At 38.2% G+C, this 26,037-nt stretch overlaps 1 protein-coding gene and 1 pseudogene across 5 annotated transcripts in view; one reads left to right on the plus strand and one right to left on the minus strand.

The window, feature by feature from the left end:
- Nucleotides 1-26,037, plus strand: part of BMPR1A (bone morphogenetic protein receptor type 1A) — a 153,345-nt gene that overhangs the window by 78,539 nt on the left and 48,769 nt on the right. For 3 of the 5 annotated variants that reach the window (XM_058542822.1, XM_058542823.1, XM_058542821.1), the window contains one exon: nucleotides 6,200-6,314. The gene's annotated coding sequence lies outside the window, so the exon portion shown is untranslated. Of the gene's footprint in view, nucleotides 1-6,199; nucleotides 6,315-20,693; nucleotides 20,749-23,362; nucleotides 23,378-26,037 lie in introns of those variants that run through there. The other 2 variants (XM_058542824.1, XM_058542826.1) reach the window with 2 other exon arrangements.
- LOC131406931 (ATP synthase subunit f, mitochondrial-like) lies at nucleotides 14,586-14,852 on the minus strand (annotated as a pseudogene).

Consider the following 26,037-nt stretch of genomic DNA (forward strand, 5'->3'; position numbering starts at 1 on the left):
GGGCACGCATGTTAGCTCAGGGCCAATCTTCCTCAGGAAAAAAGAGGAGGATTGGCATCAGATGTTAGTTCAGGGCTGATCTTCCTCACAAAAAAATGAAAAATAAATAAAGGTGTCTTTGTGGTGCAGAGCTCATTTTACCTACTTTTGGATTTTTCTCTTCACTGTCACTCTTCAAGGGGACACAAGCATTAGTAAAATGCTATTGCTCAGACGTTATCTTAATAAAGAAGATATACCTATAAATAGATAATCATAATTCAGTATGACACATGCTACAGTGTGTTATTACCAGACTCCTGTGGAATAAGTAGCTACCTAGGGAGTGGGGAGGATTCCACAAACGAGGAGATATTTGAGATGGATCTTTGTGAGGACAAATGGAAGTTCACTTGGCAAAAGAAAGATAAGAACATTTTGGTTTTTGAATTAGAATAGCAAGTTTGAAGAAAGGAAGAAGCATTAAGCATTAAGTAGCCTGGCATATTTAGGAAATAGCAAATAGTTTAATATTGCCAGTGGGAAGCTTTTTGGCAGAGATTGTAGCAGAAGATAAAGCAGGTTAAATAGATTGAAAGCAGATTACAGTCATGTACTGCATAATGACGTTTCTGTCAATGACAGAACGCATGTACGGTGCTGGTACCACAAGATTAGTACCATACAGCCTAGGTGTGTAGTAGGCTACACCACCTAGGTTTGCGTACATACACTCTATGATGTTCGCACAACGACGAAATCGCCTAGTGATGCATTTCTTAGAACATGTGCCCGTCATTAAGCAACGGATGACTGTATAGCAATCCAAGAATGTCCTCCTAAAGAATTTGGACTTCATTTGGTACATAATTGGAAACCATTGAAAATTGTAAAGCACACTTTTATTTTTTTATTTTTAGTATGTTGTTAGAGTTGTACTGTGAATATTTTAGAACATTTCCATCACCACCCAAAATTTCCCACTTCCTTCCCTTTCTCTAGGCAACTACTGCGTTGCTCTCTATCTCGAAATTTGCCTTTTCTGAACATTTCGTAGACGTAGACTCATACAATATGTAGTATTTTGCGTCTGGCTTCTTTTACTTAGCATGTTTTTGAGGTGTGTTCATATTGTAACACATATCAGTGTTTTATTCCTTTTTATTACCTGATGGTATCCCATTGTATGATCATGCTACACTTTGTTCATCCATTCACCAATTAATGAACATATGGATTGTCTCCAGTTTTTGGCTATTATGAATAGCCAGTTTATGGCTGAGAACATTTGTATATAAGTCTTTGTAATAGACACGTGTTGTCATTTCTCTTGAGTAGATTTCCGTAGAGGGAATTTGGATCATATGGTGAGTTTATGTTTATATTTAACTTTTTAAGAAATTGCCAAAATGTTCTCCAAAGTGGCTGCATCAGTTTTCAGCAATATGGGAGAGTTCCCATTTCTCCATGTCCTTACCAACACTTGGTATTGTCTGTCTTTTTGATTATGGCCGTTCTCGTGGGTATGTAGTGGTATCTCAGTATACTTTGAATTTGTATTTTCCTAATGACTTATGATGTTTATAATCTTTTCATGCAGCACAGTTGTATTTTAGAAACACAGGTACAGTGAAAGAAGTAAAAATGGAGGTGGGCTACATGCAAGATGAGAGCCAGCACTAGATGTGTAGAGATATCAGGGAGACAGATTTTTAAGATATAGCAGAGTTAGAATGGGAATCATTTAGTAACTGCCTAATATAATAGGTGTAGCAGAGGGAGGTGGGACTAGTGATCCCAAGATTTCCAACTTTGACATTTGGGTAGATGGTACTGCCGTTAGCCAGAAAAGCGAATAGGGATGCATAAACAATTTTTCTGCTGGTAGATGATGGCTCTTTTATTAATATTGTTCTCTGATGTGCCACTGGAATAAATATTTAGTTTGGAAATGTGTATCTAGTTCAAAGGAAGGATGTGTATTGAGATATAAATTTAGGGGAGTTATCATTGTATAGATAATAGTGGCATTCATGGAAATAAATGGTGTGTGTGTTCCTAAATCACTGTATCCACTGGGTTACTTTTGGTAATTGAAAATTGCTTAAACAATGAAAGGATTTAATATAATATAATAAAAAGATCCAAGTTAATGAAATGGTTCTAGGATTAATTCATTCAAGCATAAAAACATCACCAAGGACTCAGGTTCTTTCCATTTTTTAATGCTTCAATTCTTTATCTGTTGGGTTGTGCTCTTAGGCTGCCTCCTTCCTCATGGTCCTAAGATACCTGCCATAGTTCTGCTTGACAAATTCAAACCCAGAGTGGCCTGGAAAGAAAAAAGGGTGTTTTCACCTGAGTGTCTTTTTTTCATCAGCGGTGAAAACCTTTCCCAGGAGCTCCCCAGCAAACTTGTCTCTTGTCTTATTGACCAGAATTGCATCAGATGCTTATTGGTAAACCACACATTGGCAAGGGGAATGGAAATTGCCACAGTTGGCTTAGACCAGAGCTTTCTAACCTCGATGTTAAGCATCTTTTTCTCGTATCTGTTTTGGAAGAAGCTTTTTCCCCTGCCTTTTAGTTCTCTGCTGTAGTTCAAATAGGTAAGGTTTTCTAGACAACTCAGTTTCGTGTCATTGAGTTGTTGCTATTCAGTACTTCAGATCAGGTTATATTTGTTGAATCCTACTCTGTGTCGTCAACTTTGCTAGATTCTAGGATACAGCAGTGAATAAGAAACTTACAGTTTGCTATGGAAATGCGCTTAAGTAGAAGAGTGCTATGATAGAATTGTACACTAAAGTTCGTTTGTGTTATGGGTTTAATACCACTGTTTATATCTTTGGTTTTATGAGAAAAGACATCTGAGTTTCAAAATCAAGCTTATATTCATCTTATAAATGAACTTTTGGAACATTTAGAATACAACCTGTTCATAAGTTGACCCTCCTTTTCTGTCTTATGTGGTTACATGCTGTATTATAGAAGTACATGATAAACTAACCTAAATTATACTGTTCATTTGAGTTATAGCTAAATCTGTATTAAGTTTTTCTGAAGCATAATGTTTGAATTTTCCAGTTAATGTACCAAAGATTTTAACATAATACCTTTAGTTTAAGATCCCAACTGAAATGTTTTGTAAAATATTATTTTGTAATTTGGTTTTGATTTTTTTAAATGGTTATATGAATGCAGCCTATAGTGTTTGCAGCAGTATTTGTACAGTGGGGTGTTTTTTGTGGGAGCTAAGAGAGGAGGAATGAAGATGAGGAAGAGGGGATTTGGAGTGATGGAAGGAAAAAATGTACAGTCAGTATTGCTGATGCTGTGAATACTAAGAAATCCACTACTTTTTGAGATCTGGTACAAACTCAAAAGTAACCTTAAATTTTGTCTTAGGCTGAGTATATTTATCAAAAGCATATTTATGCTATTCTTTTCTATAAAGTAAATCTTACTGATATAGGAGTTAATGGGTGATGTTCTAACACCTCAGAGTCAAAGATGACTATAATTTCCACAATTGATGTTTGTCACTGATGAGTTCTATATGGTTAGTGATCTTTAAAGGACCCTGGTGGTTTAAGATTTAACCACTTTATAATTTTGAAAACCCAGAGGGATGTGTACTCTTTGATGGCAGAAAAAGATATTTTGTAGAGGCAATGTGGGATTAAAATAAACTTTTCACATTTGTTTGCAAATACTAACTTTGAGGAAATTCTAATGTTAGCTCTGAATTACAAAATATTAGAATATATCTGGAAAGGTTTGATTTCATTTATTTTGAACCATTAAGAAGCTCTGATGTGTTTTTAAAAGAATTACCTCTTCCTTAGTGTGTTTTCTAGAACTAACAGGCTTGAAAATTTCAGGCACAAAATTTTTGGTGAAAATATTACTTGTACTTGTTTAGTGTTCAGTTTTGACTGGATCCCTCGTGGTGGTTAAACACAAGTTCATAGTGCTGAGGCCTCTAGTAAAGTATCTTGTCAGTTAAGTGATTAAAGTTATTGGAAACATTTTGCCTATGTAAATCCTATTTCTATGCACGTATGTATTTATAGATCTCTGCTTATAGGACTGTAGCACTATATTGCCAAGGTTAGGAAAAGCTTTATTTTATTCACAGGATTTCTGATTTGTAACAAGTGATCTGCAGACCTGAACTGTGAGGCACATTCTGTCCTTTGATTGTCTTTTGTTTGCCTCTTAGTAGAGAAGTCAAATCTTACTTGGTTTTCCTTAGCCCATCTTAAATTCAATCTTTAGAGAAGGTTTTCTGAAGTTTATGTTTTGTCGTGTATTTGTGCATATGAGAGAATGGAGGGAGGATAGATGTTTCAGGATCTTGGACTTTGAAGATGATATATTTGAAGATTCTTTTTGATTATGTATTTTCCTTTTTTATGAACTTTAGATTTAGCCTAAAGCTTGAAACTTTTTTTTTCACATCAAGGAAACAGTGTTGTAATAAATAGTGCTGTAATAAACAATGGTTGGTAAGTGGTTTATCTGTTAATTTTATTTATTCTTTGATCCATTGGAAATATCTCATAGAATCAGGCCATATATATATATATATTTTTTTTTTAATAATTTTATTTATTTATTTATTTTTTCCCCCAAAGCCCCAGTAGATAGTTGTATGTCATAGCTGCACATCCTTCTAGTAGCTGTATGTGGGACGCGGCCTCAGCATGGCCAGAGCAGCTGTGCGTCGGTGCGCGCCCAGGATCCGAACCTGGGCCGCCAGCAGTGGAGCACGAGCACTTAACCGCTAAGCCACGGGGCCGGCCCGGGGCCATATATTTTTAAACATAGTCACTTTGATGGACTTAACCTTTATGAGAATGAGTTAATGTGAGCTTTGTTTAATATAGTGATTGCTTTCCCTCTCTTCTTCCACACACAACCTTCCACACACATTCTGTGTTGACAAACAATGGCTTTGGAGGAAAATCTTTATGCAGTTTTTAAAATGGAAACACATTGCATTTATTTTTTCACTTAGGAAATAAGGGAAAATTTTTAAGACTATGAACGTCTAAGAAAGGAAAAACCTAAATACCAGTCTCCATTCCTGCCTTCCCCATTTCTTTGAGTGATTGAGAGTTCTATAGTCATATGAATACCCTGAAAAATGTAAGGGACCTGGTTAACTTATAGGTAACTAGTGCATTGAGAAGACTGTTCAAGACTCCTAAATGCGCACAAAGCATTGCTAATTGCTTTCAGGGTCAGTCTGTGACATTTAGCATGGTCCTATGGCAGCCTGTCTGCTGAGTGGAGACTCTTGTCTTTAAGAAAGGCTGCTATCTGATATGTTAGACCGTTTCAGGTTGCCCCACTTTACATGAATTCAGTCATTATTGCCAAGACTACTAAACTTCAGTGTGATGTAAATGATACATCTAAGTGTACTTGAAGACAAAGGCATTTTGACCTTGCAGTGGACATAGGTAATGTTCATACAGCTTAAAAATTTTCCTTTTTAAATATGAAACAATATTTTGCTATTTGAGGTTTCAGTTAAAAGATACATTCGATGAAATTATTTTTAAGATCTCTGAGTAAATAGCACACCTATCTTTAAATAAATTAAAAATTTTAATGATTTCCATCTTGTAGATTTACAAACATTGTCTCTTAAAGCAGTAGGGTACTAACGGCAGTGGTAACATAGTTTAATCCTATCCCATGGACAAATGCTTGACCCTCGCAGTTCCTAATATTCTAGGTAGAAGTTTGGCTGAAATTAAAACTGTTTACCGAGACTTTGTGATAAAAAGTGAAAATAGGAATACTAGCTGAGTGGTCAAATACATTGTTGCTTGAGTAGGAATCTGAATGTTATAGACTTGTAAATTTTAGTGCTGCTTCTGGCTATTCCCGTTTTTTCAATTCAAGATGTGATTTTTTTTTTTCAAAAGTCTAAACTAATACAGAAATTTTACATGTGAGTAATTTTTTCCTCAGAAGTACTGTTAGCTTTGAAAGGTTGAAAATACTCAAAATGGGAAACTTCTTTGGGCAGAGGTTGGGAAAATGGTAAAGTGATGTTTCTCATGTACTGTAGAACTTTTCATTGACTTTACTTTGAAAATATATAGTTTAACACATGATAAATTTTTAGTATTGCTTCTACGTGTGTTATTTTGACAAATAAAAGTGCTTTCAGTTGTAAATCAGTTCTTTTTTTTCTAAACAGATTTATGAAAATATGCATCAGTTTAATACTGTCTTGGAATTCATGAGATGGAAGCATAGGTCAAAGCTGTTTGGAGAAAATTGGAAGTACAGTTTTATCTAGCCACATCTCTGAGGTAAGGAAAAAACTTTTAAGAAAATAATGAGAATAGTATGAAAACTGTCATTTCTTAACAATTGAAAATAGTCCTTCTCAACCCAAGTGTCCCTCAACTGATGATTGGCTAAAGATGTGTTGCATATGTACAATGGAACACTACTCAGCCATAAAAAAAGACAAAATCATCCCATTTGCAGCAACATGGATGGGCCTGGAGGGTGTTATGTTAAGTGAAATAAGCCAGACAGAGAAAGACAAACACCGTATGATTTCACTCATATGTGGAAGATAAACAAATACATGGATAAAGAGAACAGTTTAGTGGTTACCAGAGGGGAGGGGGGTTGGGGGGTGGGCACAAGGGGTGAAGGGGCACATCTATATGGTGACTGACAAATAATAATGTACAACTGAAATTTCACAATGTTATAAACTATTATGACCTCAATAAAAAAAATTAAAATTGTAAAGTTTTATAGTTAAAAAAAATAGCCCTTCTATCTTCTGTGTCACTGCTGCAACTTTATTTTAGTTTCTTTAATCACCTTCCTTATGAGTTCATGAATAGTTCTAATATATTTTCCTCTCCTCATAAATGTTGAACCTCTTCAGGAGTAAACAGTATTTATTTATTACTAATATCAATTTCTTTACTCTAATTATAGAAAATAAGCATTAAGTAATGTATATATTTATTTCTTTCTCCTAAAGGTGACAAAGCAGAGTTCAGAATGGAAGATTATATTAAAAATGAATGTTTGTATTATTCTGAAACTTTCACACATTTTAGATTTTAGGATAAAATTATTATCTTAGAATAATAGATCTCTGGATATAGAATTTATTTAAAGAAGTAAGAAGTGCAGTAGTACCAGGGATGGGGATAAGAATCCATTCTAAGACAATGTGTGCAGAGAAATCAAGTTCATTATTTTAAAATTTATTTAGAGACTCAAATTATCAGGTAAAAGATTTGAATTCTTCAGGAACTACATTTTAAAACAATAGATAGGACATACACTTTTATGAAGCAATCTATACTTTTTCCTCTTGAAATAGTAGGCTTTGCTCGCTGCTTCTACTTCCTTATAGCCTTCACTCATCTTCCTTCTACCCCTGCTAAACTGCTGTATTTGCGCTTTTGAAAAATACTCAGGACTTTCTGATTGTCTTTTATTTGGTTTCATACTCTGATCACTGTAGTAGTTGCCATTTTTCCTTTCTTGACATTCTCTTGGTCTCTGTGACCTTGTGCTCTTATAATTCTACTTCTTTAATTACTCCTTCATAATTTCTTTTCTTTCTCCTCCTACTCTTAAATAACAACCTTCTCCAAGGTTTTGAGATTTTTGTTTTTTCTTTGTCTTTCCTAATCTCAAGATTTCAACAATTACCTCTAAAATGATCTTTCTCAACCTTATGTCTCAGTTGTGACACTGTCTCTAAACTTTAGACGCATATTTTCAACAGCTTGCTTCACACCCAACATTCCCACGTTTGTTACTGGACCTCTTTGTCACTTGAGCTCAAAGTCTCAGTGCTGGATCTGATTCCTCATCTTTTCCTCATCTTTTACCCTCAGTCAGAGATCAAGTCCTATCAGTTTTACCTCTATAAAGTATCAGGAATGTTTTCATCATCTCTTTTCTAATCTGCCCATCGCAATCCAAGTGTAGGTCCTTGTGTTAAATTTCACCTGAAATATTGCAAGACTCTTCCAACTTCGTGCTTCTCTTCACTCTGTTTCCCTATACATGTTGCTGCCAGCTTAAATTTTCTAAAAGATCATTCTGCATGTACTGTCAGTGACTCTTTGTTAGCCTGCCAAAGTAAGGACAAGCTCCTCTGATAGTAAAGTCTCTCAACAGTATAGCATTAAGTAAGTCACACCTTTGCCGGCATCCATTTATTTCTTTCTCCCTCTGAACACTTACTGAACACCTACTCTATGCCAGGCACTGTGTTAGGTAGGTGTTGAGAATACAAAATGTTCAGTAAAATGGATTCCTTGCTTAGCTCTCAAAGAATAATCTGTCTAGAGATGAGTATGCAAACAGTTAATTTAAGCACAATTTGAAAAGTGCTATATAAAATTGAAAAAGTGTTTTGGCATCACCTAGAAAGACTCCAGCAACATGGTTAGAGGGGAGAATTGTCAGGAATGCTTCACACAGAAAATGATATTTGAGTAGAGTCTTGAAGGATGAGTAGAAGATTGCTGAGTGGAATTTGGGAGGCAGGAGAATTTCATGCACAGAGCCCAGTGTAAGCAGGGGAAGCTTGAAGTGTATAGACTATGCAAAAGACAGAAGAAATCATTTTGTGTAATTTGAATTCAGGATATGAGAGAGGGTTTGAGGGACAAGGCAGGAAGAGAACTTGATTGTGAAAAGCTCTGAATGCCATGGTAAGGAGTTTAAACTTTATTTTGTGAGTAGTTGGCAGTCACTAAAAAATTTTAGCAGAGGTATTTTGGATCATACTTGTGTTTTGTTAAAATTAATCTAGCAGTGATATGAAGGATAGTTTGGAAGGGGGAGATACCAAAAGCAGAGAGATGATTAAGGTACTCTTGTTTCAAGCAAGAAATAATGAGGCTCTTGATTAAACTGGAGATCAACTTACCTGAAACTATGAAAATCTTTAAGCACTGGTTATTTGGCAAATGTTTAATTTTCTTCTCCTATAACCCTATGTGTATGTTACTCTTCAACCAATGATTTAAATTGTCCTGTATTTTCTCTCCCCTCTGTTCATGGTATTCCTTTCTTCTGGCATTCTTTTTCCTCTTTTTCTAGCTTTGTAAAAGGCCTATCACCTTTTTAATAGCCCATCTCAAGTGCCGGTTCATCCCTGAGATCCTTTCTGATCTATGTTCCTTTGACTCTAAGAATATGTTTCTTCTTAATTTAGGGCCCCAGAGCACTTATTTTTGTTCTACAGGATATTACTTTTTTTGGTCCCTGTTAAACTATAACAGACAGGTCACAAAGGAGGAATCAGAAAATCAAGAATGTGGTCCCCATCCTCTGTTTAAAGCCGTTATCAGTAAGTTATGTATATAAGTAATATGAGTAATGATAAGCAACATTGCCAGGTAAAAGTGATGAATGCCAAAGGAGTAAATTATTAATCTAGTCAGGGTTCTATAGCCCTGAGAAGTAAGATAGAACATGGCGGGGGAGGCAGTATTCGAGCTGGGCTTTGAAAGATGAGTAGAATTTAAATAGGTAAAGAAAGAATTAAAAGATATTTCTGGACACGCTGATTGATAGAAAAATGAACATTTCTGTAAGGGTGTGGTAGAGTCTTGGAGAAGGCAGGAAGTGTGACATAAAGAAAATTATATTTTAGGGAAATTACTCTAGTAGTGATGTATGAACATACATCATTAGAGAAATGGAGTGAAGTGTCAGGGAGCTCAGAAGGTTGTAGGAGTAGTTAGGCATGAGGTAATCAGAATTTTTTTTTTTTTTTTTGAGGGAGATTGGCCCTGCACTAACATCTGTTGCCTGTCTTCCTCTTTTTTTTTTACTTTTTTCTCCCCAAAGCCCCAGTACATAGTTATGTATCATAGTTGTAGAGTTATAGCTCTTCTGTATGGAACACTACCTCAGCATGGCTTGACGAGAGGTGAGTATGTCTGCGCCCAGAATCCGAGCCGGCTAACCCCAGGCTGCCCAAGAGGAACGTGCGAACTTAACTGCTGTGCCATCGGGCCGACCCTGGGTAATCAGAATTTAATCAGAGTGGTAATAGTGGAAATAGAAAAGAAAGGCTAAATAGAATAAGTATTGTGAAGGAAGAAGGGTTACTGATTTGTGACTAGATGTTGGAAAGAGATGACGATGCCCACATTTTTTTTTTTTTAATTTATTTTTTTATTGATGTTTTAATGGTTTTTAACATTGTGAAATTTTGGGTTGTGCATTTTTGTTTGTTCATCACCATATATATATATGACTCCCTTCACCCCTTTTGCCCACCCCCCACCCCCACTGCCCCTGGTAACCACAGTACAGTTTTCTCTGTCCATGTGTTGGTTTATATTCCACATATGAGTGAGATCATACAGTGTTTGTCTTTCTCTTTCTGGCTTATTTCACTTAACATAATACGTTCCAGGCCCATCCATGTTGTTGCAAATGGGACGATTTTGTCTTTTTTTATGGCTGAGTAGTATTCCATTGTATATATATACCACATTTTCTTAATGCAGTCGTCAGTCGAGGGACACTTAGGTTGCTTCCACTTCTTGGCTATGGTGAATAATGCTGCAATGAACATAGGGGTGCATAAGCCTCTTTAGATTGTTGATTTCAGGTTCGTTGGATAGATTCCCAGTAATGGGATGGCTGGGTCATAGGGCATCTCTATTTTTAAGTCTTTGAGGAATCTCCATACCGTTTTTCCATAGAGGCTGCACCAGTTTGCATTCCCACCAGCTGTGTATGAGGATTCCTGTTTCTCCACATCCTCTCCAACACTTGTTGTTTTTTGTCTTGGTGATTATAGCCATTCTAACGGGCGTGAGGTGGTATCTTAGTGTTGTTTTGATTTGCATTTCCCTGATGGTTAGTGATGTTGAACTTCTTTTCATGTGCCTATTGACCATCTGTATATCTTCTTTGGAGAAGTGTCTGTTCATTTCCTCTGCCCATTTTTTGGTTGGGTTGTTTGTTTTTTTGTTGTTCAGTCCACATTTTTTTATCTGGATAGTAGCGATAATGTTGGGCATCGTTAATAGCAAACATAAGTAATTCTTCAAATTCAGTTAGATCCGAGTTTTCTAAGTTTAAAGAAACATTAAAATTGATGTTCTACTGTGTTGTTGGTCTCTTCATTTGTTTACATACAACAAATATTTTTGTACATTATTTTTCAAGCCTTAGCATATTGAAAGGGATAAAAAAGCAAAGTACTGCCTAAGAAGAGCAGTTTTTGAAGAAATAAAAACTTCTAAAAAAAAAAAAAAAAACTTCTGATCATTTTCATCTCTTTTGCTATAGTTTTAAATGCTGTGTGTGATTTAGTAGAATTTAAGAATGTTTAAAGTATTTCTACAAGTATAATTCTGATACTCTTACTGAAGAATGATATCTTGTTTTAATAGAATTCCTGTTACATGAATAGGGACCTGTGAAGAAATTCGTTATGCAGAATTTGATGGTTCCACATTAACAAATAAGCGTTAGTATGATAATGTCCTTAGAGACATACTTGATAATGAAGTAGTAAGTTACCTCACAGATTAAAACTAACTAGTTTCGATGCTTTTATTAAAGTTCTTTTCAACTCTTAATTGATGAGTGATTTAGGACTTTGCAATATTTAGAAATATTCCCACAATGTATATTGAAAATAAAGTAGTCACTATTTGTTTTGTAATTATACATTGTAAAACTGGAAAACATTATATTATCGAGGAAGGAAAGCATTTACATTAAGAAAAGGCTTTGTTATTGAACTATTAAGTTATTTCCTCTAACGTAAATCTAGATAAGCTCTCAAATTAATTAATATTTGTATTATATTACATATTTTATATATATATTTTAAGATCCCTTCTATCATTCTTATCTCAGAATAGTCACAACAGTGTTTCCCAAAGTGTGGAGCGTGTACTACTGGTAGTATTCAGAATGATTTTAGGTAGTACACAGGTGAATTTTTTAAAATTTTCATAGTTATATATTTATTTTGATAACCTCCTGTTCATGACAAGTAATACTGACTTTTCCGTTTAACGTAGTGACAGTATGTTCCCCTTTATTTTCTCTCTGTTTTGGACTGTGGTTCAGAAACTTGAGTTAATCATACCTTCAGTTTATGACAGTAAAATTACTATCTTTGTTCTTTATAAGGCCCCTCAATTGATTTATCTCCTTTATTCTTGATCTCCACTCACATTTTCCTTTCCTCCTGCCATAGGAAATCACTAATCTGTTTGCTATGTCTTTAAATGAATGTATCCTTATAAAACATATAATGTTGTTGGTGTGTGTGTATGTGCTTAATTGACTTAAGTTTTGCTACAAATATTCTGCCCCTTTTTCCCTCTGTTTTCTTCAACATTAGGAAGTTCAGGTCTCTCCATGTTGCTGTGTATACACTTGTTCACTGCTTCCAACTTATGTTTAGTGTCCCATTGTGTACTTCACCACATTCTACTGTTTTAAAGAGGCAACACACTCTTGTCAAAAGCATAGGCAGTGGAGCCAACTTGCTTCAGCTTGAGTCCTGACTGCACCGCTTCTTAGTTTGGGTTCCTTTGAAAGTACAGCCTGAGAAAAGGACTTATGGCTGGGTAGTTTATTTGGGAGGTGATCCAAAGAAGCGGAAATGAGAGAATGGGAAAAGTGAGACAAAGAATGGAGTAAAGTTACATGAGTGTGTTAATGAGCTAGTTATCACTATGGGCCACTGGAGTTCAGTCCCCCTGGGGACTCGGAATGTTCCTCAGTATTGTCCCACCAAAGGACAGGGAGCTTGGGATATTTAGCCATTGACTTCTGTCTTTTTGTTAGTTGAGTGTTGCTCTTGGAGCTTTAACTCTAGCATTTGTGTGATTGTGCCTACATACTGTTGAGCAGTCTTCTTTAGGTTTGGAGAAAACCCTGAGGAGTAAAACAGAGCAGTGCTTTGGCTCACACTTGATGTCAGAGGCTGTGGGACAGTGCATAGAACTGTCCACCATAAATGTAATGAGGAAAGGTAGGCCAAGGGATGTGTTGCAGAGCGCCACAAGTGTCTGCTATAGTCCACCCCTTTTATTGCTCAGATTACCGCATGCCCTACGTCCACTCTGTCACTGACCCTTCAAAGTGGTGGCTGGTTATAATCACTAAAAGAAATCTCTAAAACAGGAGGGTTAGTGAAACAAGCTGTAATCCCTACCACTGCAGCTGATCCTAAGGCCATAATTGATATTCCCCATAAGATACTCTGTAAACCTTGGGATAGTGGTGCTGGCAATGGGGTATACTGTGGGCCGGGAAGGCAAACCCACATGTGGAGAACGTGTCAGTTATGCACCTGCATGTGTCGGTTCTATAGCATTGTGGCATTCTGTAGCAGCAGTGATCAGATCATTTTCATAAGAAGGAGTCCATGCTGTTGGGGCTGTGCAAAGCCTTCCTCTCTGTCATTATGGCTCCTCCATTCACAGCCCTGTTGGTCAAGCATTGAGGGTAGCCGAGAGCAGAAGGTGGCTGACATCCACTAACAAGTCATCCCATCTGTAGTTGGTGCTTTGTAGTGGGCATTAACATAAGACACAAAGAGTGACACTTTGTACCAACTCCCGTAGAACCATGAACATGCCTCTTCTCCAGATTTCTTGTCTCTTACTTTCTTATTTTGCTCCTTCCATCCCTCGAACTAATCAGCCCTACCATTCGCCACTTCCGAGGAGTCCATGTTTTTTCTTCTGTGGTCACTATTCCTTTCACTGTACCAACTAAGAGAATTTCCGCCTCATCATTATCTTTCAGAGCCAGCCAGGTAGGGCTGTAGAGCAGTAGCCGTCCATTTTTGACTTGTACCTGTTAACCAGGCCCCAGGTTTTTGTTTTTTGTCATTGGTCATTAGGAACCTACCATAAAGGCATTGATGTGAGCAGAAGTAAAGACATCAGTGTTGTATAAGGGTAGGTGACATGAGGTTCTGGGCCACCTCTTATAGTTTACTAGCGCTCTCTGGACTTGCCTAGATCCTATTACAAATATACCTTTTCCATCATATGGTGGATTGCTGCTGCACCTGACCTCGTGACTTAATAGATCATGATGGGTAGCTCTGGTCACCAAATGCTTGATGTTCCATGATTGAGTTCTCTACTAGGGCCAACTATCACGCCAGGAGCTACAGTTTTTATGCAGTGTTATGGAAGTCGTGTCCTTGCTTCAAAAAATCTGGAGGTCTGTGCTGCAACTCTCCTGTTGGAACTTGCCGAAGAATCTGCATGGCTAGAGATACCATAGATATCTCTAGTACCTTTGAGTCTGTTGAGTCTGAGCTCAAAGCAGCCTGCACTGGAGCTTGAGCTGCTGAGAGTGTCTTCTCCTCTAGGTCCTAATCAAAACTGGCAGCCACCCAGTTTTACTTCTGAGTCACCCACTCTCTTCTTTTCTTTATTTTTAAAATCGACCAATCATTTTTCATTGGGCATTAATTCTCACTTAGGATATGAAAGGATTCCGTGAAGATTGAGCTCCTCAAGGAGAGGTGCAGGTCAAAGAAGGTCATGGTAAAGAATACAGAGTGCATCCTTCACGCTAGGCCCTTTTCAGTGGTTCTTGCATAGCTGTTCATGTTTGAGTTCCTTGTAAGGGAAGCAAAAGTTGAAAAGCATGTCAGCTGACAGCATCGTAGAAACCCCAGGGATGCTCTCTTTCTTCATACTGACATACTTGTTGTCATAGTGGTAGTAACCTCTTCAAAATGCTCCAGCAATGCCTTTGGGGGCGAAATCTTGCATCAATATCCAGTTTGGCAGCTCCTTTATTTTGACATCTGTGAGTTCCTTCTCCTTCACTGGTACCACTGACGCCATCTAGGTGTTGTCACCCAGTCTCCTCTATTAGTTCTGCTTAAGTAAAGCCACCTGTTCTGATTTTAAGCTTAGCTTTTGCTCTGACTGCTGAGTTTTCTTTAAATGAATTGTAAGCAAGACATGAATAAGTTCTTATATAAAATTTTGGGCAGTATACACCAAAGCCTAAGTTCCTCTTCACTCCCCTCCCACTCCATTGCCCTCCTCACCACCTTTCCGTTTCCATCTCGCTGACTTCCACTTTATAGTCAGATTATTGATCTAGTTATGTATCCTACTCCCTCTTGAGTTAATGTTGGTATCTGATATCTTTATTAAAAAATCCTGCACTGCTTCTTGATTTTCAGATTCATTCTTATAAAATTATGCATAATGAGAATACTTTCATCATAAAGTTAATATGAGGATTAAATGAGTTAATATATGTAAAGTATGTAGAACTTATCAGATTTCTTATTTCATAGTATATAAAATAGCATTATAAGAAGAAGCTAATAAACTTAGAGCTAAGATCATTCAAAATATAGAATAAGCCAGAAATATTTTGGGAAGAGGGCTTTTGAGTATACTTAAGTATACTAAAGTTCCCTATTTCGTGACTTGGATCTGAATTTCTTTTCTTTGACATCTGGAAACCACCAGAGGCTGGTGATTATGGGAGCGAAGTTCTTGAGCTAGTACTTGGATAGAAATTGTTGGGTTAGTAGTAACTGGCTGTGACTGTAAGGGTTGGAGATGCATTTTTATTTTATTTTATTTTTTGTGAGGAAGGTTAGCCCTGGGCTGACATCTGTGCCCTTCTTCCTCTACTTTATATGGGACGCAGCCACAGCATGGCTTGAGAAGCGGTGTGTCAGTGTGTGCCCAGGATCCGAACCTGCCAACACCAGGCTGCTGCAGCGGAGCGTGCGCATTTAACCGCTATGCCACCAGGCCGGCCCCTGGAAATGCATGTATACTTATAAAGAGCTATTAGAGTATATTATGTGATTTTATAGTTGGTTTAATTCCCCAAATATATTTTCCTTAAGATATTAATATTTTTATTCCTTTCATTCATTTTTTTTTTGTGGGGAGATCAGCCCTGTGCTAACATCTGCCAATCCTCCTCTTTTTTTGCTGAGGAAGACTGGCCCTGGGCTAACATCCGTTCCCATCTTCCTCCACTTTATATGGGACGCCGCCACAGCATGGCTTGCCAAGCAGTGCGACGGTGCACGCCCGAGATCGGAACCGGCGAACCCCGGGCCGCCGCAGCAGAGCACGCGGCACTTAACCGCTTGCGCCACCTGGCCAGCCCCTCATTCATTTATTGAACATTTATTGCTTTACTTAGTGATGTGGTAGAAAATGGAGCTTACACGTGCTGCAAGATAAGTCAAAAAAATAACCTGACTAAATAAGCCCTAAAAGAGGAGGCATCCTGTCTGTTCACTTACTGTCGTATAATCAGTGTGGAGCATGTACCAAGTAATTAATAAATAGTTTTTGAAGGAATGTTAGTCAGGAGCTGTGAAGCAGCTATGGTGCATGTTCTGGGTACACTAGAAGTACAGATGGGACACCTCACTCAGCGTGATGCGTAGGGATCAGGGATTGCTTACAAAGACTCCTCATAGATCAAGTCTTAAAGAATGAATTATAGTTAACCTGATGAAAAACAGAAGGAAGAGCACAGAGGATGTGCAAAGGAATGGAAGTCTAAAAGGGAATGCCGGTACAGATAGAGAAGCTATAGTGATCTCAGGGGAGTTGGAGCATTGTAAGAGTGTGGAGGAGTGGGATGATGGTGTTAGAAAGCCCAGCAGAGGCCAGATCATAACAATTCTTTTATGTCTTGCTAATTCCATCCTATGCAATGAGAATATTTATAGATTTTTAAGCAGAGAGCATGACATGGTCATTTGGTTTTGGAAGTTAGATTTGATTTTAGAAGTTAGCATTTTATTAAAAGTGACCATTTGGTAGGCTGTACAGCAAATTCTGATACATTCCAAATAATCATATCAACCATATTTTCTGTCAACAAATGCACTTAAATTAAAAATGAATAACAGGGGCCGGCCCTGTGGCATGCTGGTTAAGTTTGGTGCATTCTGCTTCGGCGGCCTGGGTTCACAGGTTCGGATCCCAGGCGTGGATCTACACCGCTCGTCAGCCATGCTGTGGTGGTGACCCACATACAAAATAGAGGAAGATGGGCACAGATGTTAGCTCAGGACTAATCTTCCTCACCAAAAAAAACCCCACAAAAATTAAAAAACAAAAAAAGAACAACAAACAGTATATACAAACCCATGTTTAGAAATTTAAAAACATACTTCTGTAAATCCTACAGGTCAAAAATAAAATGATAATGCAAATCAGAAAACAGCTAGAACTAAACAATAAAGAAAATTAGGACATATTAAAACTTGTGTGACACATTGAAGCCTTATGTACTCATATTAAAAAATTAAAATAAGCTAAGCATCCTAATTTAAATTAGGAAAAGAACAACAGAATAAATTCAAGTAAAGTAAACTAGATGATAAAGATAAAAGCTAACACTTGTAGAGCGCTCACTGTATACCAAGTACTGTTCCCTGTGCTTTACACAGGTTATCTCGTTTATCTTTACAACCCTGAGAGGTAGGTACTGTGATTATTGCCACTTTACAGATGATAAAACTGAGGCGCAGAGAGAAACTTATCCAAGATTCTAGTAGTAAGTGATAGAATTGGGGTTTGAAATTAATGAAAAAAAAAATTTTTTAAGATACAGTGGAGAGGATTAACAAAGCTGAAAGTTGATTTCTTGAAAAGGCTGATAAAATAAACAAACCATATGAACAGTTGATCAAGAAAAACCCAGAAAGCACAAATAGCATTGGGATTGTAAAGGGGGATGTAACTTCAGATATAGAAGAGACTTTAAAAATTTATTTTTATTTTTATTTTTTTGGTAAGGAAGATTACTAACATCTGTGCGCGTCTTCCTCTGTTTTGTGTATGGGATACTGCCACAGCATGGCTTGATGAGGGTGTATAGGTCTGCGCCCAGGATCCGAACCTGCAAACCCCGGGCCGCCAAAGTGGAACACACAAACTTAACCACTACACCACTGGACCAGCCCCGAACAGATTTTTTTTAAAATAAAAGAATACCTTGAATAACTTTATGCTGATAAAATTTTACAGTTTAAATAAAACAGTTTCTAAAAAATATAACCTGATAAAATTGACTCTGACTCAGTAGAAAACCTGGATATTTCTGTAATTATTAGAGAAATTTAATTTGTAGTGAAAGATCTGCCCCTTCCCATACATTCACAGATAAGCCTTTGGCCCAGATGGTTTTAAAGGTGAGTTCTATCAACCTGTTCAAGTGGTAGATATGTCTAAATTTACACAGACTGTTCCAGAGAATAGCAAAATAAGGAAAGTGCCTCAGCTTATTCTATGTAGCTGGTATCACCTTGATACCAAAACCAGAAATAGATGATATGAGAAAAAATTGTGGGCCAGTCTTACTTATGAACATAGATGCAAACTCTAACAAAATATTAGCAAAACAACAGTAGTGTATTTAAACCAAATCATGTCTACAATACTGTAGTACAGTTCTGACACAACCTACCCAGAGTTAGTGTCAGACTCCACAGGTTTAAGGGCACAGTCCCCAACAAGACTGCCCTCGCTCGAGACACCCATCACATGTTAAGGGGTCCCTAGGCCACTTCTGAGTACTTCTGAGTAACTTCTGCAAACTGACTGCAATCCCCCTCAGATTTGGGAGTTCACTAAAATGATTCCTAGAACTCAAGAAAGTGGTATACTTACTATGATAGTTTTATTATAAAGGATAAGATTGAGAACAGCCAAATGAGAGACACGTAGGGTGAGGTCTGGGAGGGTTCCATATGGAGCTTCCATGCCCTCTCCCCCTAGAATCAATCAGGGCGTGTCATCCTGCCCAGCACATTGATATGTTCATCAGCCAGGCAGCTTATCTGAGTCATGGTGTACAGAGTGTTTATTGGAGTTTCATTGTGTAGGCATGATTGAATAATTGGCCGTGTAATTGAACTCAGTCTTCAGCCCTATCCCCTCCTAGAAGGTCTGGCTGGCTCTAAGCCCCAGCCCTCTAAGCACATGGTGGTCTTTCTGGTGACCATACTCTATCCTGAGTCATCCATTAGCATAATCTCAGGTATGATCCACGAGGCTCATGAAGAACAAAGACAGTCCTGTTACCCAGGAAATTCCAAGAATTTAGAGGTTCTCTCCTGGGAACCAGGGACAGAGACCAAATTATTTATTATTCAATAATGACAAAATTGAGTGTATCCTGGGAATCCCAGGATACTGTGTTAATTATTGCTGCATAATAGTTTATTCCAAAACTTAGGGACTTAAAACAACAAAAACTTAAATTAATTTACAGAAATTCAAGAGTAGTTTACTGAGTGGTTTTGGCTCAGGATATGTCATGAGATTGTAGTTAAGATGTCAGCAGGGGCTGCATTTCTCTGAAAGCTTGGCGGCAGGAGGATCCACCTCCAAGATGGCACACTCTCATGGCTGTTGGCAGGAAGCCTTAGGTCCTCACCTCGTGGGCCTCTCCACAACTCCTTGAATGTCTTCAACACCATGGCAGTTGGCTTTCCCCAGAGTGCATGATCCAAGAGAGCCAGGAGAAAGCGGTATTGCCTTTTAAGACCTAGCCTCAGAAGTCATACTCTGTCACTTTCACTTTATTCTGTTTATTAGAAGGGAGTCACTCAGTCTGGCCCACACTCAAAGTAATTAGGTTCCACCTCTTGAAAAGAGGAATATGAAAGAATTTCTGGACATTTTTAAAAAACAAATGGTTTACTCTTTAAGAAAGCTCTTACTATGGATTATTACTAATTAATTTATCCATTAACACATTGAAGGAGGAAAACACTGTGATCGTGTCACTAGATGGAGAAAAAGCACTTGATGAAATTCAACCCCCCATGATGAAAACTCTTGGCAAACTAAAAATAGAAGGGAACTTTAATGTGATAAAGAATATCATTAAATTTATAATTAACTTAGGAAGAATTGACATACATGATATTCAGGCTTTCTATACGGAATGCAGTATATCTTTCCATGTGTTAAAGTTTATTCTTTGTCCTTCAGGAGTATTTAAAAATTGTCCTTTTGTCGATGTTGTGCATTTGGAAATGCAAAATGGTACAGTCCCAATGGAGAGTACCAAAATATCTACCAAAAGTACCGTTAGACCCAGAATCCCACTTCTGGGAATCTATACTACAGATTTATTTGCCCAGACAGCAAAAACAACAAAAGCGTCATTCAAGTTTTATTGCAGCGGTTGCTTATAATACCAAAATATGGAAACAACCTAAAATGTCCATCAACAGGAGAATGGATAAATACAGCTGTAAGATATTCATAGGATGGAGCACTATATAACAAAGAAAATGAATTAAAAGGAACTATATATATCCATCATGGAAATCACAATGTTGAGTGGAAAATAAGCAAATTATAAAAATATGCATATAGAACAATACAATTTTTATATATCTATAGAAAATTAACAGTATACAAAGCAATGCTGTGTACTGTTTGGGATATATACCACATGTAGTAAAAGCATATAAGGACATGAGGGTTAAATACCATATTCAGCATAGTGGTTACCTCAGAGGGAGAAGGTGGTACTTCAGTGGTATTTGCCCTGCTTTACTCAGCATCTAGGTAATTGTTAGGTGAAGTCTTTGAAGCACTGTATTCAGTGAGTGTAGTTCATAGAATCTTAGGATGTGAGAGGTGGAAGACTTCATGGTATCATTTATTTTACAGATGAAGACACTCAGGCTCAGAGAGGGAAGTGAGTTGGCCAAGATTGGCTAGCCAGGTAAGGCAGAATTTGAACTGAATGCTAGGTCTCCTGACTCTAAGACTATGTTACTTACAATCCTTTCTTTAAAAATAAAAATATAAGTTGATATTTAACTTACCTAGTTAAATCTAGATATCTAGTATTTAAACTAGATATCTCAGAGCTGAAAGAAAGATACTAAAAGGAAAAAAAGGACGCGTGAGTGTCCAGTCCATCCCATGCCACAGAACTTGATGAAAATACTCTAACCCAGCACATTTCACCCTGAAGAGATGTGCTGACAGAGTGAAGAAAATAAAGAGTAGATGTTTCCTTCACTAGGGGGAAGACTCTTCCTGGATTTCCAAGTGCTTCACAGTAATAAGCTGGAATTTGTAATCTTGAGGGTGTTCTTTCTTAGACCTACAGGTGTGCAAGATTTAGTTTCCTGTAGTTTATGGTTCATGCTTGTCAGGGAAGAATTTTCAGTGATCTGATTTTACCACTCTCTGGTGTTATTCAGGGCCTTTGGTGACTTACAATTTACGTATAAATATTACCTTTGAACCCTGACTTGTGTCTACTTAGTGAAAGCTTGCAGTTGAGTTTAGATAGTGCTTTGAAGTTCCCTTTGTCAGACCACATTGTTTGTACCAAAGAAAGGACTGTATTTTCTTTTTGTCTGTGATTATTTCCATAATTATTTAACTTGCTATAACTATGTGGTACTGTCAGAGTATAACCCAAGCCATTGTTTGCCTTAAGCAGTATTTTAGATCTTGGGAAGTGATGTTTACTTATATAAGCCTTTCTTAAGATCTTTTAATTTACATCTCAAACTTGAGTATATGCAGTGAAAACAGTGGAAAATTTTCCTCACTGGAGCTTGACACGCCTCAGGGCTCATAGTTAGCAAAAGGAAGTGGTGTGGCTTTTGTATCATTTCAGTTGTGTTGAGATAGGGAAATGGAATGGTTTATCCACAGCACAGCCCTTTTGGGAAAGTCTCATTTGTATCTGAAAGTAAAAGGAATTGGCATAACGTTTTAATTCCTTCTGCTATATTCAGTCATTCCCTCAGCAAATATTTATTTAGTACCAGCTGTGTGCCAAGCACTGCTGTAGGTGCTAGAAATACAGAGTGAAAAAATAGACTAACACCACTGCCTTTATGGAGCATACGTTCTGGAGCAGGTGGCAGGCAATAAAATAAATAATAAATTATATATCAAGTTACAGGATGACAAGTGCTAAAAAAGAAAAAAAAAAATCACGGAAGGAGGATAAGAGTGCCAGGGATGAAGGTGGGATTACAATTTAAATAGGGTGAGCAAGAACACTGTGAATAAGAAAGGGATATTTGAGTAAGCCTTTGGAAAAGGTAAAGGTAGCAAATCATACAGACATCTTGGGGAGGAATGTTATAGACAGAGGGACCTGCAAATGCAAAAGCCCTACAGCAGAGCCATGTCTGCATGAGGCCAGTGTGGCTGGAGTGGAGGAGTTGAAGTCTTGTGGGCCACTGTAGACTTCAGCTTTCACTCTGAGTGAGTTGGGGAGCCATTGAGGGTTTTGAACAGAGAACTGATGTGTCTACTATGCTTTTTATCACTACTCTGACTGCTGTGTTGAGAATATATTGTAGGTGGACAAAGGTAGAAGCAGGGAGACCACTTAGGCTCTTTCAGTAATCGAGGCAAAAGATGTGAGGTAGTGAGAGGTAGTGAGAAGTGCGTGGGTTCTGGATATATTTTGAAGGTAGAACCAACAGGATTTGCCAACAGATAGGATATGGAATATGAGAAGGAAGGAAGGAGTGCTCAAGAATGACACCAAGATTTTAGGCCTGGAAAACTGGAAGAGTAGAAAGGCCATGAGCTGAGAGGAGAAAGACTGAAGGTCTAGCAGATTTGGGGATAAGAGGAGAAAGACCAGGAGTAATAAAGTATTAGCTGCTGGTCACATTACTAAGTAAATATTTTGAGATTTTAAGATAGCTCAAATAGCTATCTTAAAAGTAACTCTTTTTTATACCAGTCTATGGTTTTCTTGTGTATATGTTATCAAGTATCTTTTCTAAGATATTTGACTTTATTCAGAATTACTAATTTTATACTACTCTAACCCAAAATACTCAAGTGTGCCTTTCCGTTTAATCTTCCTATCAGCTAGAATGTTTTTGGTTGTAACAGAAAAACTGATTCTCTGACATAAAAAATAAAGGGAATTGATTGGCTGTTAACTGAAAAGTCCCTAAGGAATTCAGGCCTGAGCAGCTCATGGATGGCTCCAAGGATCTGGCTTCTTTTAGTCTCCTGGCTCTGCCTTCTGGCTCCCCTCCTGGTCCCAGCACTGCTGTCAGCAGCCTCTTGGGCTGCTGTTTTCTTATTCATATTCAGTCTGAAAGAGTGACTTTGTTTCTGCAGGCCCAGCCAAAGTCTTGAGACTGTATTAGACCAGCCCGCCCCTGAACTTTTCGTTGTGGCATAGAGGGTACAACATGCTGACTGGCTTAGCCTAGGACAGAGCCTCTGCTCCTGGAGCTTCAGGGAAACCTGTGCACTCTGGATTTTTAAAAAATTCTATTCTAAGTGGAGAAAAAAGTGGAGAGAAATGGTTGATTTTTAAATTGCTTTTGCATTGTGCAAGCACTATGGTTAACACAGTAAGTATATGATTCCTTTTTAAAGTGGTCAAGTGAGAAGAAAGAAAAGTAAAGTAAAAGTAAATTTGCGGGGGCCGGCCCCGTGGCTTAGTGGTTAAGTGCGCGCGCTCTGCTACTGGCGGCCCCGGTTCGGACCCTGGGCGCACACCGACGCACCGCTTGTCTGGCCATGCTGAGGTTGTGTCCCACATACAGCAACTAGCAGGATGTGCAGCTATGACGTACAACTATCTACTGGGGCTTTGGGGAGAAAAAGGGGGAAAAAAAAAAGGGGGAGGAGGATTGGCAATAGATGTTCGCTCAGGGCTGGTCTTCCTCAGCAAAAAGAGGAAGATTGGCACGGATGTTAGCTCAGGGCTGATCTTCCTCACACACGCAAAAAAAGTAAAATTGCATTCAGACATTAGTTTGATCAAGATAATTTCTCTTTTTAGATGCCTATTACTATTGCTTCTTGAACGTCTGGAACCAGAGGAGCCTTCAGATCCTAATGGAATCTGATAGTCGGGTCCTTCTAGTCAAGAAGCAGTATTTCCCAGCAAGAAGAGCACTATTGGCATTTGGTCGAGACAATTCTTTGTTTTGAGGGATTGTCCCTGCACATTGCATCGCATTTTCTGTTTTGGTCTCTGGTCACTATATGTCCTGTCACACGCCAGTCATAGTCCAACCAAAAAGTCGCCTGCATATTTTCAGATCTTCTTAGAGAAGGACACACTTGCAAAAATTTTGACTGTTTTTGAAAGGGTCTTCTTTCATATTGAGGGCATAAGTACAGATACATTTTGATTTGATTTCCTGAGTGAAATATAGGTTTGTTTTTTGTTATTGTCTTTTTTTTGGCTGAGGAATATTGGCCATGAGCTAACATCTGTGCACATCTTTCTCTACGTTATATGTGGCACACTACCACAGAATGCCTTGATAAGCAGTGCATAGGTCTGCACCTGGGATCTGAATCCTCAAACTCCGGGCTGCTGAAGTGGAGCGCGCAAATTTAACCACTACGCCACTGGGCTGGCCTCTGTATTTTGTTATTTTTGAAGTTCTGCTTTGATTTTTTTTCTACTTCTAGAAGTTAGATATAGTCTCCTTAAAGAATGGTTTTGAGTTAAAGTTTTGGCCACAGAGATTTACTCAATTAACCCAGAAGGTCTTCAGTTAAATATAGTATTGCTTAAGGAAAAGAGAAATTTTTGTTTTTTTTATGAGGGAGATCAGCCCTGAGCTACCATCCGTGCTAATCCTCCTCTTTTTGCTGAGGAAGACCAGCTCTGAGCTAACATCTATTGCCAGTCCTCCTTTTTTTCTTCCCCAAAGCCCCAGTAGATAGTTGTATGTCATAGTTGCACATCCTTCTAGTTGCTGTATGTGGGACGCGGCCTCAGCATGGCTGGAGAAGCGGTGCGTCGGTGCGCGCCCGGGATCCGAACCCGGGCCACCAGTAGCGGAGCGTGTGCACTTAACCGCTAAGCCACTGGGCCGGCCCGAGAAATTTGTTTTGATAGCCAAATTTTGGTACTCTTTCAAGCATTTTGACTTGGGTCACATAGGTTAGAATGTGTCCAACCAATCTTGAACAAATTTCTAACTTTGATAGGTTAAAATTTTGGCTAAGAGTGAAATTGAAATGTACTGAGTCTAGAAGAATTCATTCCTAAAGTCAGAATCTTAGAATACTCTCTGAATATATATTTTAACACACTGTATAAGCATTTAGGAAATGTTAGACATATTGTTGGTTCCTCTGTGGTGAAGTGAATATATATAAAAATATATGTGTGATGTGTGTGTATAGTCAATCTGTTACTCTCTGAGATCTATTTTCTGAGAGTATTTGTATCAATCAGGGCCTAGCCAGGAAAGGGAAAACCACACTGGTTATTTGAACAGAGAGAATTTAGTATAGGGAATTGACTACAGAGGTATTAGAGGATTGGAAAAGCTAGAAGAACACTGGGATTAAGCAGAAATAGTGATTGTGGGAAGCAGATACCACTGCTAAGAAGTGGAGGTTTCAGAACCTAGAAGCTTTGAGAAAGTGTGGCCCAGCCCTCTGTGGAGGGAACTCAGAGCTTGGCTGCTGCTGGTGCCTAAGTGCTCAGAGCAGGAGTCTCGAGGAGCTGGCATGGCACTCAGACCCCGAGGTGTAGGCACCACTGGGTCTGAATGGGGGCCATGGGACTGGTTCAGGGAGTGTGGAAGGAAGCTGGGAACTGGAACCTACTGCTGCTGGCGGGGCAAAGGGTGTTGTTCAGGTAACCCTGACAGGAACAGCAAACAACATCAGGAGGAAGGAAGTCCCTCTCCCCTCCACCAGCTTTCTCTAATTCCCCTGTTGGCAAAACAGGGAGCCAGCTGGTGAAAGACATGTTGTTAGCAGTATCCCAGCTTAGCATCACAAAGCAGAGTATTTAGTTTTTTTCCTCTGAAAAGCAGTAGTGTAATAAGGGGCACAGAAATTTCTATTTTTTCTCATTACCTACCAGCTCCTGACTATGCAATAATGAGTGAAATTTGGGCTTTTCAGCAGCAGACTTGCCACTTACTGGTTGTGTGAACTTGGGCGACTTTCTTAACTTTGCTGAGCTTTACTTTTTCCTTGCAAAGTTGGTGAAGATCAAATAAAATCGTATGTGGCTTAATAAAAAATAACTTCC

The sequence above is a fragment of the Diceros bicornis genome, chromosome 6, assembly GCF_020826845.1.
Source record: "Diceros bicornis minor isolate mBicDic1 chromosome 6, mDicBic1.mat.cur, whole genome shotgun sequence".
Classification (NCBI taxonomy): Eukaryota; Metazoa; Chordata; class Mammalia; order Perissodactyla; family Rhinocerotidae; genus Diceros; species Diceros bicornis.